Genomic DNA, 21738 nt, shown 5'->3' with positions numbered 1-21738 from the left:
AAAGAATCCATTTGCTCTTCAAACTGCTGTCAGACATTATCTACTGCACTCTGATCACATCACTCAGACCAGCTGCTTTCTACAAAGTCTCATCAGCAACATCTTTACAAACCAACATCAGATTGTGTGTTTTGTGGTCTAAAGTTTTGTGCCTCGGGTTTCTCATTGGCTCACACTCTTGCAGAGCCGTAACACGCACACGAATGAGAGGTGGTGAGTGTAGTTCCTGTTAACAGGGTATTGCAGACCATCCCGCTAATTGCCGAATTTACTTTTGTCTGTCATATTTATGATGAAAAACAAATGTAATCAAATTAGATATTGATATTTTCATATGGGAATTGATCCTGCAACATGAAACGCTGGGATTGGAAATTCAGCATCGCTCCGCACATCATACCTGTGAGATGACAGACAGCAGTGTGGAGGAGAGTGCGACACAAAAACACAGAAATATGACTGACAGCTGCAAACGAAGCAGCATCTGCACTCAAAAAAATAATTCATTGGATGAACGTAATTTTATCTTGCCACTTATATTCCATCCATCCATCCATCTTCATCCGCTTTATCCGAGGCCGGGTCGCGGGGGCAGCAGCCTAAGCAAAGAGGCCCAGACCTCCCTCTCCCCAGCCACCTCCTCCAGCTTATCCGGGGGAATACCAAGGCATTCCCAGGCCAGCCGAGAGATATAATCTCTCCAGCGTGTCCTGGGTCTGCCCCGGGGCCTCCTCCCGGTGGGACATGCCTGGAACACCTCACCCAGGAGGCGCCCAGGGGGCATCCTTGTCAGATGCCCGAACCACCTCAGCTGGCTTCTTTCGATGTGGAGCAGCAGCTGCTCTACTCTGAGCCCCTCCCGGATGGCCGAACTTCTCACCCTATCTCTAAGGGAGAGGCCAGCCACCCTTCGGAGGAAGCTCATTTCTGCCGCTTGTATCCGCGATCTCGTTCTTTCAGTCACTACCCACAGCTCGTGGCCATAGGTGAGGGTAGGGACGTAGATTGACCGGTAAATTGAGAGCTTCGCTTTTACACTCAGCTCCCTCTTCACCACGACGGACCGGTGCAGCGTCCGCATTACTGCAGCTGCAGCCCCAATACGTCTGTCGATCTCCGGCTCCCTTCTCCCATCACTCGCGAACAAGACCCCGAGATACTTGAACTCCTCCACTTGGGGCAGGAACTCATCCCCGACCCGGGGTGGGCACTCCACACTTTTCCGGCTGAGAACCATGGCCTCAGATTTGGAGGTGCTGATCCTCATTCCCGCTGCTTCACACTCGGCTGCGAACCGTTCCAGTGCGAGCCGGAGGCCCTCACCCGATGAAGCCAACAGAACCACATCATCCACAAAAATCAGAGATGGGATTCTGAGGCCACCAAAGCGAAAGCCCTCCGCCACTTGGCTGCGCCTAGAAATCCTGTCCATAAAAATTATGAACAGAACCAGAGACAAAGGGCAGCCCTGGCGGAGCCCATCACCCACCGGGAACGAGTCCAAGTTATTGCCGGCAATGCGAACCAAGCTCTTGCAACTATTGTATAGGGATTGAATGGCCCGTAGCAATGGGCCAGACACCCCATACTCCCGCAACACCTCCCACAGGACACCCCGAGGGACACGGTCGAATGCCTTCTCCAAGTCCACAAAACACATGTAGACTGGTTGGGCAAACTCCCATGCACCCTCAAGTATCCTCGAGAGGATAAAGAGCTGGTCCAGTGTTCCGCGACCAGGACGAAAACCGCATTGTTCCTCCTGTATCCGAGGTTCGACTAGCGGACGAACTCTCCTTTCCAGCACCCTGGCATAGACTTTCCCAGGGAGGCTGAGGAGTGTGATCCCCCTGTAGTTGGAACACACCCTCCGGTCCCCCTTCTTAAATATGGGGACCACCACCCCGGTCTGCCAGTCCACAGGTACTGCCCCTGATCTCCACGCAACATTGCAGAGGCGTGTCAACCAGGACAGCCCTACAACGTCCAGAGCCTTCAGGAACTCGGGGCGGACCTCATCAACACCAGGGGCTCTGCCACCAAGGAGTTGTTTAACTGCCTCAGTGACCTCGCCCCCGGAAATTGGCGGGTCATTCCCCTCATCCCCAGACTCTGCTTCCTCCTCGGAAGACGTGTCAGTGGGATTAACCCTTTACAGCCGATCGGAGCGGGCACGCTCTGTTTTGCGTAACTATTTTTAAATCCCGGTAGCTCTGCAACCACGTAAGCTAGCGCAATAATTTTTTTTGCATATGAAACTGGAGGAGTTGTACTTACATCTTATGCCATCAGCTTGTCCTAGGTCACAGTTTCCTTCCACATATAGCTTTGCAAAAACTGCATAAAAATCACTTGCAGCAACAAAAACATGATATTCCAGAAACACGCTTCGCCGATCCATCAGCTGTTTGTAACACTTCCTACGTCCATCAGCGCGAACTATCACATGACCGCATGACCTGCCCGAAACCGGAAGTGACGTCATTTTGGGGAAATGTAGTTTTTTACGATCGGGGCCTTATGAGCTTGTGTTTTACTTGTTATGTGTTTTAAAAAGTTATGTTTGAGTTTATGACTTTCTGTGTCGTTTCTGGGATGCTTAGGACTCATATTGCACTGCTGGAAATAGTTTATTTTGATGCATTTGCTGTTATTTTGCAAATTTGCACTATAATATTTATTTTCGTTTTTCCTGCAGTATATAAAAATTGGTGTATTTCAAAAATAAAACTATGAAGACACTCAAAATAAATTTCCTGTGGTGGGAAACTAGTTTGTGCAACTTTTTTGTATTTACAGTTTTGAGGGATAAGCCTCTTAAATTTCTCTAACTAGAAATATATGTTAAAAAAACAAAAACGATTTTCAATTTTTTTGTAGTTTATTGCACTTTTTTGCAATTTATGTAATTACTATGCACTTAATGCAGACATATTATTAAAGTTTGGGCTATAATGGTTGTATTGATGTATAGCAACTTGAAATGCTCCCAAAAATGGCTCCACAGCATGTAAAAATATAATATAAGCTCTGGCGAACTTGGTTCTATGGTAGGTCTTAAAGGGTTAAGGAGGTCCTCGAAGTATTCCTTCCACCGCCTGACAATTTCCTCAGTCGACGTCAGCAGCGCTCCGCCAGCACTATACACAGTGCAGGTAGAGCACCGCTTTCCCCTCCTGAGACGCCTGACGGTTTGCCAGAATCTCTTTGAGGCAATCCGAAAGTCTTTTTCCATGGCCTCTCCGAACTCCTCCCACACCCGAGTTTTTGCTTCAGCCACTGCCCGAGCCGCATTCCGCTTGGCCTGTCAATACCTGTCGGCTGCCTCCGGAGTCCCACAGGCTAACCAAGCCCGATAGGACTCCTTCTTCAGCCTGGTGGCTCCCTTCACCTCTGGTGTCCACCATTTGGTTCGGGGATTACCACCACGGCAGGCACCAACCACCTTGCGGCTGCATCTCAATGCAGCAGCTTCGGCAATGGAGACGCAGAACATGGTCCATTCGGACTCAATGTCCCCAGTCTCCCTCAGAATGCTGTTGAAGCTCTGCCGGAGGTGTGCGTTGAAGATCTCGCGGACTGGGGCCTCTGCTAGACATTCCCAGCACACCCTCACTACGCGTTTAGGTGCACCAGGTCTTTCCAGCATCCTCCCCCGCCACCTGATCCAACTCACCACGAGGTGGTGATCAGTTGACAGCTCAGCCCCTCTCTTTACCCGAGTGTCCAGAACATATGGTCGCAGGTCTGGTGATACGATTACAAAATCGATCATCGACCTACGGCCTAGAGCGTCCTGGTGCTACGTGCACTTATGGACACTCTTATGTTCGAACAGGGTGTTCGTTATGGCCAAACTGTGATTAGCACAGAAGTCCAATAACAAAGCACCGCTCGGGTTCAGATCAGGGAGGCCGTTCCTCCCAATCACGCCCCTCCACGTCTCGCTGTCGTTACCCACGTGAGCATTGAAGTCTCCCAGCAGGACAACAGAGTCTCCAGGTGGAGCACCTTCCAGCACCCCCCCCCCCCCCCCCCCAGGGACTCTAAGAAGGCTGGGTACTCTGAACTGCCACTCGGCGCATAAGCGCAGATGACAGTCAGGACCCGTTCCCTGACCCTAAGGCGCAGGGAACAAACCCTCTCGTCCACCGGGAAAAACCCCAACGTACCGGCAGCAAGCCGAGGGGATATTAGAATACCCACCCCAGCCCACCGCCTCTCACCAGGGGCAACTCCAGACTGAGACAGAGTCCAGCCCCTCTCCAGGAGACTGGTTCCAGAGCCCAAGCCATGCGTAGAGGTGAGCCCGACTATATCTAGCCGGTACCTCTCAACCTCACGCACTAACTCAGGCTCCTTCCCCACCAGAGAGATGACATTCCATGTCCCTATTGCCAGTCTTGGCAGCCGGGGGTCAGTCCACCAGGGCCTCCACTCCTGGCCGCCACCCGGCACACAACGCACCCGACCCCTATGGCGCCTCCTGCGGGTGGTGGGCCTGCGGGAGGATGGGCCCATGTCTCCTCTTCGGGCTGTGCCTGGCCGGGCCCCATGGACTAAGGCACGGCCACCAGACGCTCGCCCTCGGGCACCCTCCCCGGGCCTGGCTCCAGGGCGGGGCCCCGGTAACCCTATCCCGGGCAGGGTAAACTGTTCCCTCGATATCCTTTTCATAAGGGTCTTCTGAATCGCTCTTTGTCTGGTCCCTCACCCAGGACCAATTTGCCATGGGAGACCCTACCAGGGGGCAAAAGCCCCCAGACAACATAACTCCTCCTTGAATCGCTACCTTATCGTGGTGGAGGGGTTTGTGTGTCACTTATATTCCATCTAAACAAATCATGTTATATTAATCCATCTTGATTTTGTTGTCTCAACACGATATATGTGTGTAGGTTTAACATAATATTAACATTAACATTCAGTTAATTTGACTTTTGTTCAATCAACATTTTTGCACCATGTTAGTCTAATTACATTTATCCATCTTATATTGTTTAAACACTTTGGCACATCAAAAATCAGTCTTGTTACATGAACTAGTAAAATATTTGTTTGTTACACCAATGATAATCTTGTTGAATGAATGAAATGTAACTTATGTCTGTAGTACATGTTGTATTCATATTAAGTAATGTTCAACCAAAAAAAAATCAATGGATTTACAGCAACTTCCACCCATCTTCTTAGCTTTATCTGGGCTGCGGAAGTGATAGGGCAAGAGGGACAGGGTACATCCTGGACAGGTCGCCAGTCAATCATACAGAGACAAACAATCATTTGCACTTTAACACCTTTGGGCAATTTAGAATAACCAGTTACCCTTACAACTGCATGACTTTTAACTGTGGAGGAAACCAGAGTACGCAGAGAGAACCCACTGCAAACTTAGAGGATTTGAACCCAGGATCTTCTTGCTCTGAGGCAACAGCACGAACCACCATGGCATTAATCTGTCAATACAGACTAACAAAAGTAGGAAAGCTATGCTTGATGATGCTTTATGTTGTTGTTCTTGACAAGTTAAACCATAAGAAATAGTAACAGCATACACGTGGTGTGGTTGTCTTCCTCTTGTAACCCCACTGATTTTCCTGTGGTTTGACATCTAATGTGATCTTGTGAATTCCGTGAGTCGACCCCCAAAATGAAATTGGGTGGTTGTTACATGCATAAGATCCAAACTTGTAATTTGATCTAAATAATTCCATGTTTCTATGGTGAACGTAATTAAATCATGTAGCATCTGCATGAAATTCAGCAACTTAATTTGTTCTTGTTGAGATGACATCATACATAGTAAGAGTGGCTGGATCCAGGCAACTAACCACTCTTACTAGATTGTATGATGTCATCTCAACAAGAGCAGAGTGGCTTCACTGTAAAATAAAATTAGCAGTGAGTGCAGGCTCCGCCACAAACCTGCCCAGACACGTCACAATTCTCCATCCCACAGTGCAGTTTGAGGAGAGAGGGCAAGCTGGCTCCACCCTGGGCTGTCTGGTCCCAAACCATCAACAACAACTGCTGCAGCAGCTACTAGTAGTGTAAGTATAACCCATCAAAGCCTTAAATCCCACCTACACTCTACCTAGAGCTGGGCGATATAAGATTTTTTCATATCACGATATGTTTTTTTCATTTCAGGCGATAACGATATCTATCACGATATAAGCCAAATAACTATATTTGTAAGATTTAAATGTGCCGTTGCTCACAAGTAAAATGTGAAATAATCAGCAGCTTGTTTTTATTTATATATTTATTTCCCATAATAAGTTCAACAGGGTAGATGTACTTAAGGAACATGAGACTTTTTCAGATAAATAAAGGCAAATATTGCAAACTACACAAAAGGCAGCCGCTAAAGCGTTTAAGTTTCAAAATAGAACAAACGAAACAGACTACTAAATTGTCAATTCCACTTAGAAACAAAATATTAATTCTAAAAATAAATCTTAGTTTGTTTTACAGAAGAACAGACAAAACTGACTGACTTTTGTCAATATCAAATAAACTGAGAACTAAAAGGAAATTCTCAATCTCTCCTTGTTGTATAGCTTAGGTTTTCAAACAGTTTTAACTTTAGTGTTACTTTAGTCTGACAAAAGCCGAATGACGAATTAGCGCTTCCAGTCAGAGACTGAGGCTACGTCCACACGTACACGGGTATTTTTGAAAACGGAGATTTTCTGTTTTCGTTTTAAAAGATAATCCCGTCCACACATAAAGGCAGAAATGAAGGAAAACGCTGCTATGAACATGCCAAAGCAGCAGGTGGCGCTAGATTCCTAACCGTGCAGAAATGTTGGCCAATCAGAAGTCTAGAAGCCTCGGTGGGAAAAAGTAAACAAAGCTGGGGCATAGAAGCAGAACCGAGTCGTATGTGTGGAGGGACAGTAACTGTGTGTATGTGTAAGCATTTAAACACTGCTGAGAGTAGAATTAACAGTAACAGTATTGTAGAAATTCATTTCACCGAAACAATAACGTGGCGCACAGTGTGACGTCAAAAAATGCGCACACCTTTGACGCTGCATTTTCTCTGTTTTTCTAGTCCACACGTAAATGCAAAAACGGAGTTTTTAAAAATCTTCGTTTTCAGTGACCAAAAACGTCGTTTACGTGTGGACGAAAGGTGCAAACGCATAGAAAAATCTGCGTTTTCAAAAATACCCGGGTACGTGTGGACGTAGCGCATGCACCAGTTTATTGTATTTCCAGACTTGCTTTCGGCACAATTTACAGTGCACGCTACTCTGTTTTTTGTCAGACTTGAAATAGCCGAAATACCTTCACACTACGGAACTTCTATGGCTCTTCCGTTCGACAATCTCTCCGGCATTGGAACCATCATCTGTTTTCTCTTCGGTAACCTTCGGTCACGCTCGGTTGATTTTTCTAGTCGGCACACTCATTTCCTTCATTACCCGGGCGGTACGGTGGCTGGCTGCTTCCCAAACAAATACACATGTGCGGCTTGGCACTTGTGCTGTACTTAACAAGTGACGTGACGTGACGCTGCGGCTGTGATTGGTTCGGCTCTGCGCTACTTAATTTGGATTGGCTGTTCTTTTTTTTTTTCTTTTTTTTTTAAGAGGACAAGAGCGGCGAGGCCTATCACGATAGTTTAATTTTTCTATCGAGAAAAAGTTATATCGCGATACATATCGTTATCGTTCTATCGCCCAGCTCTAACTCTACCTAGTAGGAAAACAATGTCCGTAACAATGATCCTAAATCTATAGACACAGAACGTCCATTATGACAAGACCGGGTGAAAAAAGCTCCACCAGTGTGTCTGATGATTGACTGCTGGACCTCTAGATCTTCCACTTTATTGAAAATTACAAGATGGCCTCTTAGCTGATGGACAGACACACTGCAGAAGACTTGGTAGAAGAGCTAATAAGAGTTTTATTGTTTTTAAGAATTAAATATTCTGAAGTGGACCCACCACCCATGTCTGTTGCAGACATTAAACCTGATGATCTGCTGCACCGTCCTGCAACCATGTAAGGTGACTGTGGAGATAAATGCAGATATGTAAAAAGGACAGTTGTTTTTTTTCTGCTACTATTCAGTCACGAACAGCAAAAACAGCACATATGATAGACAAAACTGAATTGCAAAAAGCTGTACGCTACATAATAATAATAATAATAATAATAATAATAATAATAATAATAATAATAATAGTTGCAGTTTTCTCTCCTTCAGCTGTGTCACAGCCTCCAAAGTGCTCCTGCTTTGCAAAGGTCTTCAGTGAGCGACAGCCCAACACCAACTGACAGTAACTGTGCAGAAAGTGAAGGAAGTGGTTGCAGCTCTTTGTTCATGGGCCGGAAATTTCTGTGTGTGGAGTTCAACACCATCCACTCAGAAGCTGGATTACTCGATGGTAGATTTAAAAAGCTTGCATTCAGTGCATTCTTGTTACCTTTGTTTGTACGATGGTCTTTCGTTCTACACGGTGCATTTCAAGGTCCTGCACCCATCCGTCGGTAAACTGTACCTGGGCTTGTTGCAGTGACCTGAAGTTACTAAACTTCATGAGTGTATGCACTCACTCCAAGAACCGTATAATTATAAATATGAGCGTGGTGAAAGTTGGGCAGCACGCTAACGTCTTTTGTCCCTCTGTGTGCTCGTAAGGGTCTGACCCTTTCACTCCTTTGATTTTTTCCTCGTATCTTTTCTTTGTCTTTTCGTCGAGACCTTTTTGTGCGGCAAAGAAAAAACAAGAAGGTATTGGAACCGGAGAATGAACGTTTTGCGGTGCTGCAAATGCTTGCATTTGATGCGGTACTTGGATTGTTTTGCCACGAGTTCCCGGCATGCAATGCGCGAAAATCACGTGATTGCTAAACAAGGGGGCGGGTGCATCCGGCCTCCTCGGCTGTAATTGGTCCAGCCCAGAGTCGATCATGACCAATTGGCCAATCCAACACCTTTCATTACATATACCCTTCCTAAAAAAAAAAAAAAAAAAAAAAAATCCATCGGCCCATAAAAACAAAAAATCGCCAGCGGCCCACCGGGCAAATGCCCGGTATGCCCGATGGCCAGTCCAGCTATGGATCAGGGGTGTCAAACTCAAATACACAGTGGGCCAAAATTCAAAACTGGAACAAAGTCGCAGGCTAACGTTAATATTTATTGAAATATATTTATTCCTCCAGATATAAGAATTAATCTTTTCTCAAACACGTTTTGCTGAAAAACTGAATATGGAACAAGTTCTGCTCCAATTATTTGGGTAAAGACAATAAACACTTTGATGGCCAATAAGTGAAAGTGAAAATGTGATAAACGAATAATATAATTAATAAATAATAAATAATTATATTTTTTGATAAGTGAAGTTCACTGAACAGAAAGGAAATTTTGGTTTGATGATGGTTGACATGTTTTCCAAATAGAAGTTTTTCCTCTAGTGAGGAGATGCAGGTGCAGCAGAGCATTGCTGGAAGAAATGATCCCAAGGGTGGAATCTCCTGAGAAATCTTCAGAGACCCAGCGAGAAGTAGGGACCATAGCTGACAGCCCAGGCAGGGGTTGAGGTCAAAGGTCATGCTGTTTGGGGACCTACTGGTCATCATGAGAAGATTCTGGAACCACAGCAATGACCATAAAGCTGCACTGGATGGAGAGCTGTGCCACGGGGCTTTCCAGAGGTAATCACGAGGAGATTGTGGACAACATGTGAAATGAGATAAAAGCTCTTTATCAGTAACTTTTACAACTTCTGGCAGGTTAATGTCTGAACTTTGGAGTGAAACACACCCTTAGTTACAGGAAATAACACCACTGTCTGTAACTAAGTGAATCCACCTTAACACCACCTGTGTGTGTGTGACTGCATTACACTCCCACTGCTGGGAACCTGAACAAGAACCAGAACAAAGTCTAAAATAGAAGCTGACAAACAGCTGCACCACCGAGTGACACTTTATTTTATAAACTTCACAACAGGTTTCATGTTGTGACCTGTGGAGGTGAAAAGACACAAAAACTGTTTTACAGCTTTTGAGCTGCAGGCAGGATTGAAACACACCTTAGTTAAAAGTGTGATCAGGAGATATTTTATTTTGTATTCTCACAATCAGTTATCATTGATTATTCATTTGCCATTGTTGAATCTGTTGACAGTATAATCTTTTAATTACATCTGTGTTACTTTGAGCAAATATTAATCCACACTGACTGTTTATATAAAGTTGTTGCACTCACACCATACAGACCCACGAGTCCTGTTGGGCCCTGGCAGGCCTGCGTGTAATTTTGCACGTACGCTGGTCTCTGCTTACATGCACGCACTTATGTAACACACGCACGGTCACCTACACACTTAGTAATAATAGGAGGGTCATCTGAGGACAGTTTTTCTGATAAATACACTTTCACAAAATGCACAATGTAATACACACTTGTTTTTCTCTTAAGAGTAGCAGTTGATGTCTATATAAGGGAAAACTTTGGGATAGGCGGGGAATTGTTATCATTTGAGATCATTTCCAGTAAAGATCCAACTGTGATGTCATAAAGGCAATATAAGGAGACTGATGCTTCAGTTGACGAGAGGATTCGATTGCAAATTGTCTTTTCCCACTCTTGTGCACAGAGTGTAATAAAGATCACTATTTTTGACACCTACTTCGACTTGGGCTTGCTTTCTTCTCTTCCCTAACTCGACCGAACCTTAACAACCTGGTGCCGAAACTCCGGGTGGGGAGGAGTTGCAACCTGCAGCTCGTCGGGGAAGGTGACAAAGGGGGCAAGGGCCAGCAGCCTATCTGAGTGACGCCAGGCGACATAAGAAAAGGTGAGTGCCACCTGTTGATTTTTATCCAAAGGCGCTATATTGGAAGTTAAAACTAAAATTAATTAAATAATATTCACTCAGTCTGGGCTTCTGGCGTTGGTCCATAGTGATCTTGACTAATTAGTTTTAAAATAGGGCATAGTAGTCTGACTAAATTCATTGTTGTTCATTTTGGGGGTGAATTTTGAGTTAAGAAGTTATGTGTTTAAGTTAATACGGTTTAAGGTGTGTGGAAACAAATAAATACGGTTTAAGAGGTTAACTGTGGGTTGACTGGGATGCCAGCCAGTCAATCGGTAGTGTAGGGATAATTTGGTTTTGATTGAGTAGCAAAAACGCGGTTTTGGGTCTCAGGTAATTAAACTGGAGGGCAGGGTACCCACAGTGAGGCTTTTAAAATAAGTAAATTTAATTTAGGACTGGGGCGTGGCCCCTAAGGGCGTAGTTCAGCTCAGCGCTGTGGCGGCGACACCTGACAGTGGACGCACCGTTAGACTATTTGCTTGGTTGGTTGCCAGGGGGATTCGGGCGCCCCGAATAAACCGAAACGGTCGAAGGGAGACCGTTTCTTTTACTGCGCCAGATTGACAGATAGAGTCGTGGACCGGCCGCTTCCCATAAAACGTCAGCTGCCTGTCAACTTTAAGTATAGCCAAAAACGTGAGCCAGGATTTCATTGCCTTTCACGCAGCTGGTGGAGTTCCAGGTGTCCGGCGGGGTGCGGTTTTAAATTATCTAGCGTTAGTAATGAGGCCGTTTTCAAGGCGGCGTACTTGAGACGGGTAATTGATCAGCAAGAGCGAGGCTCTGGGCTGAAAGATGCTTTTAAATTAGTCAAAAATTTAGCAACACCAGCAGAGAAATAGAGAAGTGAGATAAAGTTGTTCTGGCATATGGTGTTTTCTTAGGAATTTGAGCACTATCGGGAGGGCGTTCCCGAGGTGTGTATTGACCAGCAAGGCGAGGCCTGGGCTATACCTGCTTTTAAATTAGTCAAAAAAGTTAGGAGTAACCTCTTTTGGTATATGACGTCTATGGGGCCCGTGTATACTGTATATAAATTACTCGTGTGTCTGTGCATTTAAAAGTGTAAATTGTATAAACTGTCTTGTGTTGTTGAATTTTTTCTGTGTGGATTCAGAGTGTGAGAAAAAAAACGAAAACGCCTTTCTCTTCTCTCGCTCTCAGAGAACAGAGAGTGTGTGTGTATCTCTCCTGAAGGAAAGGGGAGGGGTGTGTGGTGCTGCGCAGTAGCGGGCACACGCGCGCGAGTACGAGCGGAGTGTGTGTGTGTACAGCTGCGGCCCTATTTCTCCCTTTTTTGTCCTTCTGAGCTTCTTTTCGTTAGGTGAAAGGGGGTCTCAGAAGTATGGTTAAAAGATTTCAGTATATTAAATAAACTAAACCTTGTAGTCTTGTGTTGGTGATTTCCTAATGTGATTATGGTTTAATAGAATTCCATGAGTAATGATCCCTTGTGTAAAACTCCAGTAAGGTAGGATGCGGGGATAAATATCTTGACAAAATTTGAGAACTGTGTGTGATTGTTGGGAGATTTTTAGTTGGGTCGTATTTCTTTCTCTACCTGGAAAAGGCAGAGATCTGTGCTCTATTTGATGTTGTGTAAATAAAGCTTTTAAAAGTTGGTTGAGTCTCTCGTATAAGGAGGGAAAACGGTGCGTGGTAGATTGTTTGGATTATTCTTGTATGTGAAAACTTTGTAGTTGTTAGGGAAGTGAATGTGAGAGTGAATTTTCGCTGGCTTTGCGTGCTTAAAACTGTTATATTAGTTGTCAAGCTTTGAGCTTGAAAGGAGGATTAGAGGGTGTGTGTGTGTGTGTGTCTGTGGGCGGTCTCTCTCTCTCAGGCTGGAGCCTAGCGGAAGTTCGGCTTGACCAGCTTGTGAGATTCTGACTGCCGAAAGGAAAATACAACGAGGCAACCCCTAGGGGAGGAGCCTAAGACCGGCCATTTTGGTAAGGTAAGTGAGGTCAAAAAGCAAAATGGCTGAAGAGGAAAAGGCGACCCCTGGAGGGGGAAAGAGATACAAGCCACTGAAGGAGCAAATACAGGAATTGAAGAAAGCCATTAAAATGACTGAAGGGACGTCTTCAAAAGAGATTGCCCGTCAGTGTCAGGATTTAGAAAAAGAAGTGAAGGAATTATGTGAAAATCAACAGAAGACATTGGAGGACAGAATCCCTCTGCACTCCCTCTTTCAACGACAAGGGGAGAAATGTGAAGAGAGAATCAAGGAGCTTGAAGAGGAATCTTTAGGACGTTTCCAGGGGAGAAAAATAAAGGCTGAAAAGAAACTTATGATGGAAAAACAAAGTAAGTATTGTAAGCTTATGATTATCTCCCAAGGTGTTTCCCACTGGATGCAAGAGGAAGTGAACGACATCCAGCCAGCCTTAAAAAAGGAAGCTGAGGCTGAAGGAAAGCTGTATCCCAGCCTGAAGGACTTCCTGAGTGGCCCACCCCCACCTTATATTTGTCCAGTGGTGGCTCTGGAGGGTGGTACTATGTGGGGGCCGGAAGGAAAAACAGGAAAAGTGACAGGTGGAATTGTCAATTTACAGGAGAATCCTCCATCATCGACATCTGCTCCAGCCACAGTGGAGGCAGACACAGGAGTAGTGCAGCCACAATCAGGGGCACCTGCACAGAAAGCGATGCAGTCTCAATCAGCGGCAGCTGCATCAGAGGTAAGTCAGCCGCACCCAGTTGCTGGGACATCACAAGGAATTACTACACGGGGGTTGATCTTGATTCCTCCCGCTCTTTTTAGCCCAGATAGAGCTACAGAAGAAGCTCAACCTGTGGCGTCTACAAGTACCGGACAGGTGACAATGCAACAGCCCAGCCAGGAAAATCCATCCCAGGAGGTCTGGACTTCAGAGGAAGACTCACCTTCAATGCAGTATCAGAAGGCGCCATCAAAGGCGACCCGAAAAACTAATCAGAGGTCAACGGTTGATGAGTCTGAGAAAGAACAGTGGCAAGGCCACGTTTTTGGAAAAGAATCTGACAATCGGGAGGCTGTGATACAACTGGAACGCCTCTTGAGAAAATTGGAGGAGGAAGGCGTAGCAACACCACGTAGCGTAGCACAAACACTTTATGCCTTGGAAAAGGACTTGGCGGCCTCAGTAGAAAGCAACACACGAAAATCCAGAGAAGTGTCAAACCTGCAAAGGGGAGGATTTGCCCCAAAGTTTCAGACTCCCACAGGAAGGACGACCCTTCGCTCTGGGAGGGTTCTGGAGGAACCAAGAGATAAAAGACCGTCCATCTTTGAGAAGAACCAGAGGAAGACTGTTGCATTGCCAACTGAAGAAGGGCAGGGTGACACAGAGGAGGAATTATCCCTCACAATGCCTTTATTGAAGGGAGGAAGGGGTGAACCAGTCTACCACCCCTACAACATCAGAGATCTTGAGGCTCTGGTGAAGCAGCTGCCCCCAATTACGGAGGGAGGAGCCGCTTGGTTGAGGAGACTAGGAAGTCTTACAGAAGGAGAGGAATTGGCTCTGGGAGATTTCCGAGCTATCGGTGGGAGGACCTTCAGAGGAGGAGGCCTCGCAGATGTAGAAGAGATAGCAAGAACTGTATGCCAACCAAACGACGTCCCCTATGCAAGGGTGCGAAATGCTCTCTCTGACGCAGTGCGTGAGAAGTATCCGACTCATAACATGGGCACTACACCTAGGATTGTTTGGACCCCAGAACATTCCCCTAGAGAGTATATGGAGCATGCAAAAGAACAGTGGATTCTTCAAACTGGTGAACATCCTGGGCAGAATGGTGAACCAAGGGCGTGGTTCCGATCTGCAGTATTAGCAGGTCTCCCAGAACGAGTAAGAACAGATTTACAGAAGAACCCTGATTTTGCGGTGGCGGATTCAGCCAAATGGGAGAGGCACATTATACATCGACTTGGGCTGGAGAAAGACGAGGTGAACAAGAAAAAACAGGAGCTGGAGGAGGCGCAAGGGCAGTTAGTAAAATTGAAATTGGCAGAGGCGAGAGAAAAACTAAACGAAAAGAAAAAGGAAACCAAAGATGGACCTAAGAAGATGCTGGTGGCGCAGCCACGGGGCGATCCGGGGCCTGATTGGCCAGATTTGAATCCGGTTCTGTACCCTGATGACCGATGGCCCGCCAATGAATTCCCAAGGCAAGGAAGACCCGCGGGGAATTGGGGGGCTACTAGGTCGCTGAGGGGACGTGGTGGATCCCAAAGGGGAGGTGGACCAAGGGGCCGTGGTCTGGGGGGACCTATGCTGGACCCGAATGTATGCCGAAGGTGTGGAGGACGAGGACATTGGGCTCGTAATTGTCCTACGCCATGGCTACCAGAAACAGCTTATTCATCATCACCCCAGGCACAGGGAACTTTTCGAGGCAGAGTGGGCCAGACAAGGGGACATCAAGCTCCAAACCCAGGCATGGCGCCAGCGGCTCAGTATCCCCTGGGATACTGGGGCGGAGAGGAGGAGCTGTACTGACGGGACCCACAGAGGCCAGACAACATGGGAGTGGCAGATCCTATGTTGTCGATGAGTGTGGAAGGAGATGAAATGACCTTCCTTGTGGACACTGGGGCTACCTATTCAACACTGAAACAAAAACCAAACAGTGCCACACTTTCCAACCATGTGGTCAGTGTTATTGGGTTTTCTGGGGTACCGATGACGCTGCCAACAACCAATCCAGCCCTGACGGTGCTGGGAAAACAGACATTGAAGCACAGCTATGTGGTGTCTCCCCATGTGCCTGTGAACTTGATGGGCAGGGACCTGCTCATCAAACTGGGGGCCACCATCATGTGTTCAGCTGATGGACTAACAGTTACACTTCCAGGAGGAAAAGAGTTTCCGTGCCTGGGGACATTTTCAAAGAACCAGTACTTGCTGAAAGACTGTGAACAAACGACCGCTGACATCTATTGGGGTCGTGTGGTGGAAGAAGGCATACTAAGACAATATCAGTTGTGGAAACCTTGGATTATGGCCTTGGCCGTCTTCTCTCCCCCCAGGGATCCGTTCCATGTCACCCTCTATTATGATAGAAACGATGATGAAATTTACAGGGACCTGTTCCAGTCTGACCTTGAAGGCCAGACTTGGAATGTGTGTTCTCAAAACATCTATGTCGGTCCGGAGGGCGTCGCGGCAGCAGTAAAATTAACCGACGAACAACGGCCTTGGTTCAAAATGGGACCTGATTCAGTGCCCCATATAACATTGGCGGTCCATGAGAGTCATCAGGCGAAGGAGCTGGGGACGATGGTCAAAAGAGCCCTCGAGGAACCTGGCTGGCAAGCTACTCAGATTCCAGACGTTTGGTACTCGCCAAAATGCAAAATTTATCGTATCACTTGTCAATCAGAGGACACAGTGATGTTGGAGCATCAACAAATCTCAAGAATTCATGGGAGAGAAAGAACAGACCATGCGGATGCAGTTGCCGCACTTGCGACTCTTCCTGACACTTTGTGGTCAGCAGGGCCTACGGATGTGGGCCAGGCCACGTGTTCGCCCGTTTTGTTCCAGCTGAAGTCTGAAACGCCAATTTGGAAACCACAGTATAGGCAAAAGAGAGAAGCTGAGGAGGGAATTGCAGAAACCATTGAGGGGCTATTGAAAGTAGGGGTGCTTGAGCCCTCTCAATCCTACTGGAATACTCCTATTTTGCCAGTAGAGAAGCATGGGACAGGAAAGTACAGAATGGCACATGACTTAAGAGCCATCAATGCCATTTTACGTACTGATACGGTGCCAGTCCCAAACCCATACACAGCCTTGACGGCATTAACACCAGATCAGAAGTGGTTTACATGTATTGATTTAGCGAATGCATTTTTCTGTCTCCCATTGCATGAGTCTCTGAGGGACGTTTTTTCATTCACATATGGGGGACAACAGTACAGATACACAAGGTTGCCACAAGGGTTTGCACTTTCCCCTGGCATTTTCAACCAAGTGTTGAAAGAAGCTTTATCGCCATGCCATCTCCCAGAGGGGTGTTCACTAGTGCAATATGTTGATGATTTGCTCATTGCAGCTCCGTCTGCTTCGGCATGCACGGCAGCTTCACTTACCATACTGAAGAGACTCGCTGAGTGCGGTTTCAAGGTCAGTAAAGAAAAGTTGCAGTTGGTCCGACCAGAAGTAACATTTCTGGGCCGTGTCATTGCTCACAAATCAGTGGGTCTGCTAAACACTCATCGTGATCAGATTTTGACACATCCAAGACCGCGTACGGTTAAGGAGTTGCTCTCATTCTTGGGGTTAACAGGATACAGCCGGCACTTCATTCCAAATTATGCAGGCAAAACAGCCCTGTTGAGGGATTTGGTAAAAACGGCAGGTGTCAGAAATCTTAAGGCTGAACTGCCATGGACATCGGCCACTGAGTCGGCATTTATTGCATTAAAACAGGACTTATCCAGATCGGCTGATCTTGCTATCCCTAATTATGAACAACCCTTCTATCTTGATGTTTCTGAAACACACGGGATAGCTAATGGGGTGTTGTTTCAGAAAAAAGGGGGAGGAAGAGATGTACTTATGTACGTCAGCATCAGGCTGAATTCATTAGAGACAAGGCACCCGAGATGCACTCAGCATGCCATTGGGGTGTCAAAAATTATACAAAAGACAGCACATATAGTGAGGGACCATCCGTTGAAGGTGCTGACCACCCACAGTGTGGTGGCATATGTTAACTCACAAGCCTTCACCATGACACCTCTTACACAACAGAGAGTGTGTAGAGTTTTAGACGCTCCTAACTTGACCTTCACACATGAAGGAATTAACATGGCAGATTTAATGGAGTCAGGAGGAGAACCTCATGACTGCGCAAAGAGAGCTGAAGTGGACGAGAAGATAAGAGAAGACTTGAAAGCAGAACCTCTGACAGGAGCTGAAGATTGGTTCACTGATGGATGCTGCTACAGGGATGATGAAGGATTAAAAGCAGGCTACGCGGTAGTTTGCAGAAAAGGGGCTGCATTTGAAGTGAAGGAGGCTGGAAGACTTGAAGGGCAGCAGTCAGCCCAAAGAGCAGAAGTAATTGCTCTAAGTCGAGCTTTGAGACTTGCAAAAGGAAAAAGAGTCAACATTTACACGGACTCAGCTTATGCTTTTGGAGCAGCTCATGTGGAGCTCGCCCAATGGAGAAGAGCAGGATTCAGGACAGCAGAGAACGCACCAATCTGCCACAAAAAGGAAATGGAGGAACTTGAGCAGGCCTTGGGAGATCCAGAGGAGGTGAGCATCATAAAATGCAAAGGCCACTCCTCAGGGACGGGCCTGATGGCCAGAGGAAATCAGGAAGCCGATCGAGCCGCAAAGGAGGCAGCGGGTTATAAAGCATCACGACAGATGGTACAAATAACGGTGGAAGAAGAATCAGGAGTTAACATGCTAGAGGAGGCCAGGAAGGCCCAAGGGGAGGCTGCCCCAGAAGAGAAAGGGATCTGGAAGAGTCGAGGAGCCTGGGAAGAAGGAGGTCTCTGGCGAGGACCTGACGGTCGACCAGTGTTGACAGCCAACTTGGCAAAACAGAAGATTGCCGAAGCGCACGGCCTTGGACATGTAGGTGTCGCCCAGATGGGGAGACATCTGTGCCATTGGTGGCATCCCTTCTTGAAGGATATGATCAAGGAAAAGGCTAGGACCTGTCTGATCTGTGGGAAGCATAATCCGAAGCCAGTGATTAAACCAGAGGCAGGTAAGTTCCCCATTCCAGAAAGACCAGGTGAAGAGATTGTCATTGACTTCACTGACATGATTGATCCAGGTCCAGGAGGAGTTCGATATCTACTGGTAAGTGTAGATGCTTTGACGGGTTGGCCTGAGGCATGGCCTACCAAGAGGGAGGATGCAAAAAGTGTGATTAAGTGTTTAATCAATCATTACATCCCCCGGCATGGTTTCCCTAAGCGGATTAGGTCCGACAATGGGACTCATTTCAAAAACAAAGATTTGGCAGAGGTAGAACAGAAGCTGGGGTTACAACATAGATTTGGCACAGTATATCACCCCCAGTCGCAGGGAAAGGTAGAAAGAATGAATCTAAATCTGAAGAATAAAATTGCTAAGATTTCAGCTCACACGGGGCTAAATTGGGTAGCGGCCCTGCCAGTTGCATTGATGATAATAAGATGTTGTGTTAATCAATCCACAGGTTTCACACCATATGAGCTGTTGACAGGACGACAGTTTCCAGGTCCATGGACAACAGTTCCGGCGGAAGAAAGTGTAAAAAGTAATAGAAAACATATTGAATGTTGGAAAGAATTAAAAGCTCTTGTGTCTAGTTTCACACAACAGGTTGGAGAAGGGGTGAAAGCGGAGGACAGGTCCATCCCCGATGCCAAGGCGGTGTGGCTGAAGGTCATTAAACGAAAGTGGAGAGACCCAAGGTGGACCGGACCTTTCGAAGTAATTGCCCGAACCACCAGTGCTGTCCGTCTAAAGGGGAAAGGGGAGACCTGGTTCCATTGGTCTCAGTGTGCAGTCGCGGACGAGAGTTTGTTGGAGCTAGCTTCCACCCAATCGACGCAGGAGGGAACATAGAGCCAGAATAATACTCGTTCCCCCTGTGCTACGGTCCTCCTCAGTAGTCTACCTGAGTGAGGCAAAGAAAGGAGAGGAGCGTCACGCGCCAAGGAGGAATCCAGTACAGGCTCTTAAATAGGCTAGGGCTCTAGTCTAAAGTATTTGATAGTTTGAGGGAATCGTAATAGTTTTGTATGTTACTCGCATATTTTTATACTCATAACCTTATACTCTTTTTGTAACTTTATCTTTTTAGTATAGAGTAAAAGTAAACGAGCCTGGGAACAGTCATCATGAAATTGTGGGAAAATTGGAAAATAACGGGGTTGTTGGGGTTAATAAGTGTTATAACGTGTTTCTTTGTTTTTTGGCAGACAGGTGAATTGCCCAGACACAGAGGTCTATCCGCTCCTGAGCCCGAACCGATCAAATCGTCGAAAAAAGTCAAGCGTGCGGTTGGTTCAGGTGGGGATGATGGGTGTCTCAAAGCCAGTGGCGGAGTCGAGTTTGGGTATGTTAATGGATCTACAACAGCGTTCACATTCGATTTGTGTCAGGTAATTAAATGCTCGGGTGACGGGAATAGCTGGAGAACATATAATGTGTGGGTTTGTTATCATCCAATGATGTGTTACCCTAAGTCGGTGTGGGGCCCATCATGGGATAGTGACACCTACACCTATGTAACGGATCAGTGGTGTTCTTGGCAGGATGTGGTCGCGTGGACAGGAGTAGGATGGCAGCCAACGGTGCCACCGGCCCTTGAAGGAATAGCTATTCAGAGAGATTATTCTGTTACAAATAACCCTATTACTCTTTCCCTAGGACCATGGAGTGAACTCCCTGAACCTGGGTTTGATGGAGGTGCGTTTTATTTAGTAGTAGGGGTAGATAAAGTAGGGACAGATCCATTCGGGTTAATTCGGGTGAATTTATTTAATCCCAGGTCTAAACCGCTGGGAAATGACTCAGCACTGAATCTTACGGTGCAAACAGATCCCGTAGAGACAGTTATTTACAAGGATCCAGAAGAAAAATGGTTTGTTGCCACTGATTATACTAGGTTAAAACCTCAGGAGTTGATAGAGCGTGCCACAGGTTTTGGAGATAGGAATCTTTGGTTAGATTGGGTGGCTCAAAATGCTAAGGAGCAGAAAGTGGTTGATTGTGTTGCTTGTGCTACCGCTCGACCACATTTGTTTACTGAACCCGCTCCTCTGTATCCAGAGGATGAGTGGGGATATAATTGCATGTTGAGATTAACTAGAGAGGCGGTGGACACAGGTAACTGCACCACTTTGTCAGGTTTATATCCGCCAATTGATAAACGCACACAACCAGGTTCATTCACACCAAAACGAGATAATTATACATGTTTTGAGTTTTCTACAGACAGAGTGAGATTTAGGCTAGGAAGGATTAATCCAAGCTGGTGCCAGAGGACAATCACAGGTAGGACTACCAATGATGTAAGTGACCCAAGCACAATTATAGGCACCTGGGCGAGAGGTGGGCTATATTATTATTGTGGGGAGTACACCCTTTTGGTGCAGGTTCCCTTGGGGAGTGTGGGAACGTGTGCTTTGGTGCGCTTAGCTGCACCTTTGATGCTCATGGGCAGTAGGCTAGAGACAATTCCACAGCAAGGTGCGAATGTGTCTACAGCCAGACGGAGGAGAGCCACAGGAGCTATCCACAAGTATGATCCAAGACGGGACTCGCCAACCTGGATAGACTCAATAGGAGTTCCCCGAGGAGTTCCAGATGAGTATAAGTTAGTTGATCAGATAGCGGCCGGGTTTGAAAGTGTGTTTCTGTGGGTGACTCCAAATAAAAATGTTGATCGCATTAATTATGTTCATTATAATGTGTTGAGACTCTCTAATCTCACCAGGGACGCGGTGGAAGGTCTTGCAGAACAATTAGGTCCGACGTCGTTAATGGGAATCCAAAATCGCATGGCGCTGGACATGTTATTGGCCGAGAAGGGAGGCGTGTGCGCGATGTTCGGAGATTTATGTTGCACCTTTATTCCCAACAATACAGCTCCGGACGGAACAGTCACGCGGGCGCTGGAAAATTTGAAAACGTTATCTAGAACCATGCATGAGCAATCAGGCGTGAACTCAAGGCTGGGAGATTGGTTCACATCTGTTTTTGGGCAATATAAGGGATTGTTTATGTCTGCCATGTTTTCTCTTCTAGTTTTTCTAGGTTTGTTGCTGTTCGGGTGTTGTCTCATTCCTCTGGTGAGGCAGGTGTTGGGTAATCTGGTGAGCAGGGCCATAGCTTCTGGTTCAGCTGGGTCAGCTGGTCCGGAACATATGATGCCGTTGC

The 21738-nt window shown here is 46.5% G+C and overlaps 2 protein-coding genes across 1 annotated transcript in view; one reads left to right on the top strand and one right to left on the bottom strand.

The window, feature by feature from the left end:
• The window catches only part of LOC309693309 (hemicentin-2-like), a 1543010-nt gene that overhangs the window by 390674 nt on the left and 1130598 nt on the right, over positions 1-21738 (bottom strand).
• The window catches only part of LOC309694118 (nuclear factor 7, brain-like), an 84237-nt gene that overhangs the window by 53086 nt on the left and 9413 nt on the right, over positions 1-21738 (top strand). The window lies entirely within an intron of this gene.

Source organism: Aulonocara stuartgranti, assembly GCF_965226115.1.
Source record: "Aulonocara stuartgranti genome assembly, chromosome: 3".
NCBI classification, from domain to species: Eukaryota; Metazoa; Chordata; class Actinopteri; order Cichliformes; family Cichlidae; genus Aulonocara; species Aulonocara stuartgranti.
The sequence above is the reverse complement of the archived record's forward strand: the minus strand, read 5'-3'. Positions and strand labels throughout refer to the sequence as shown.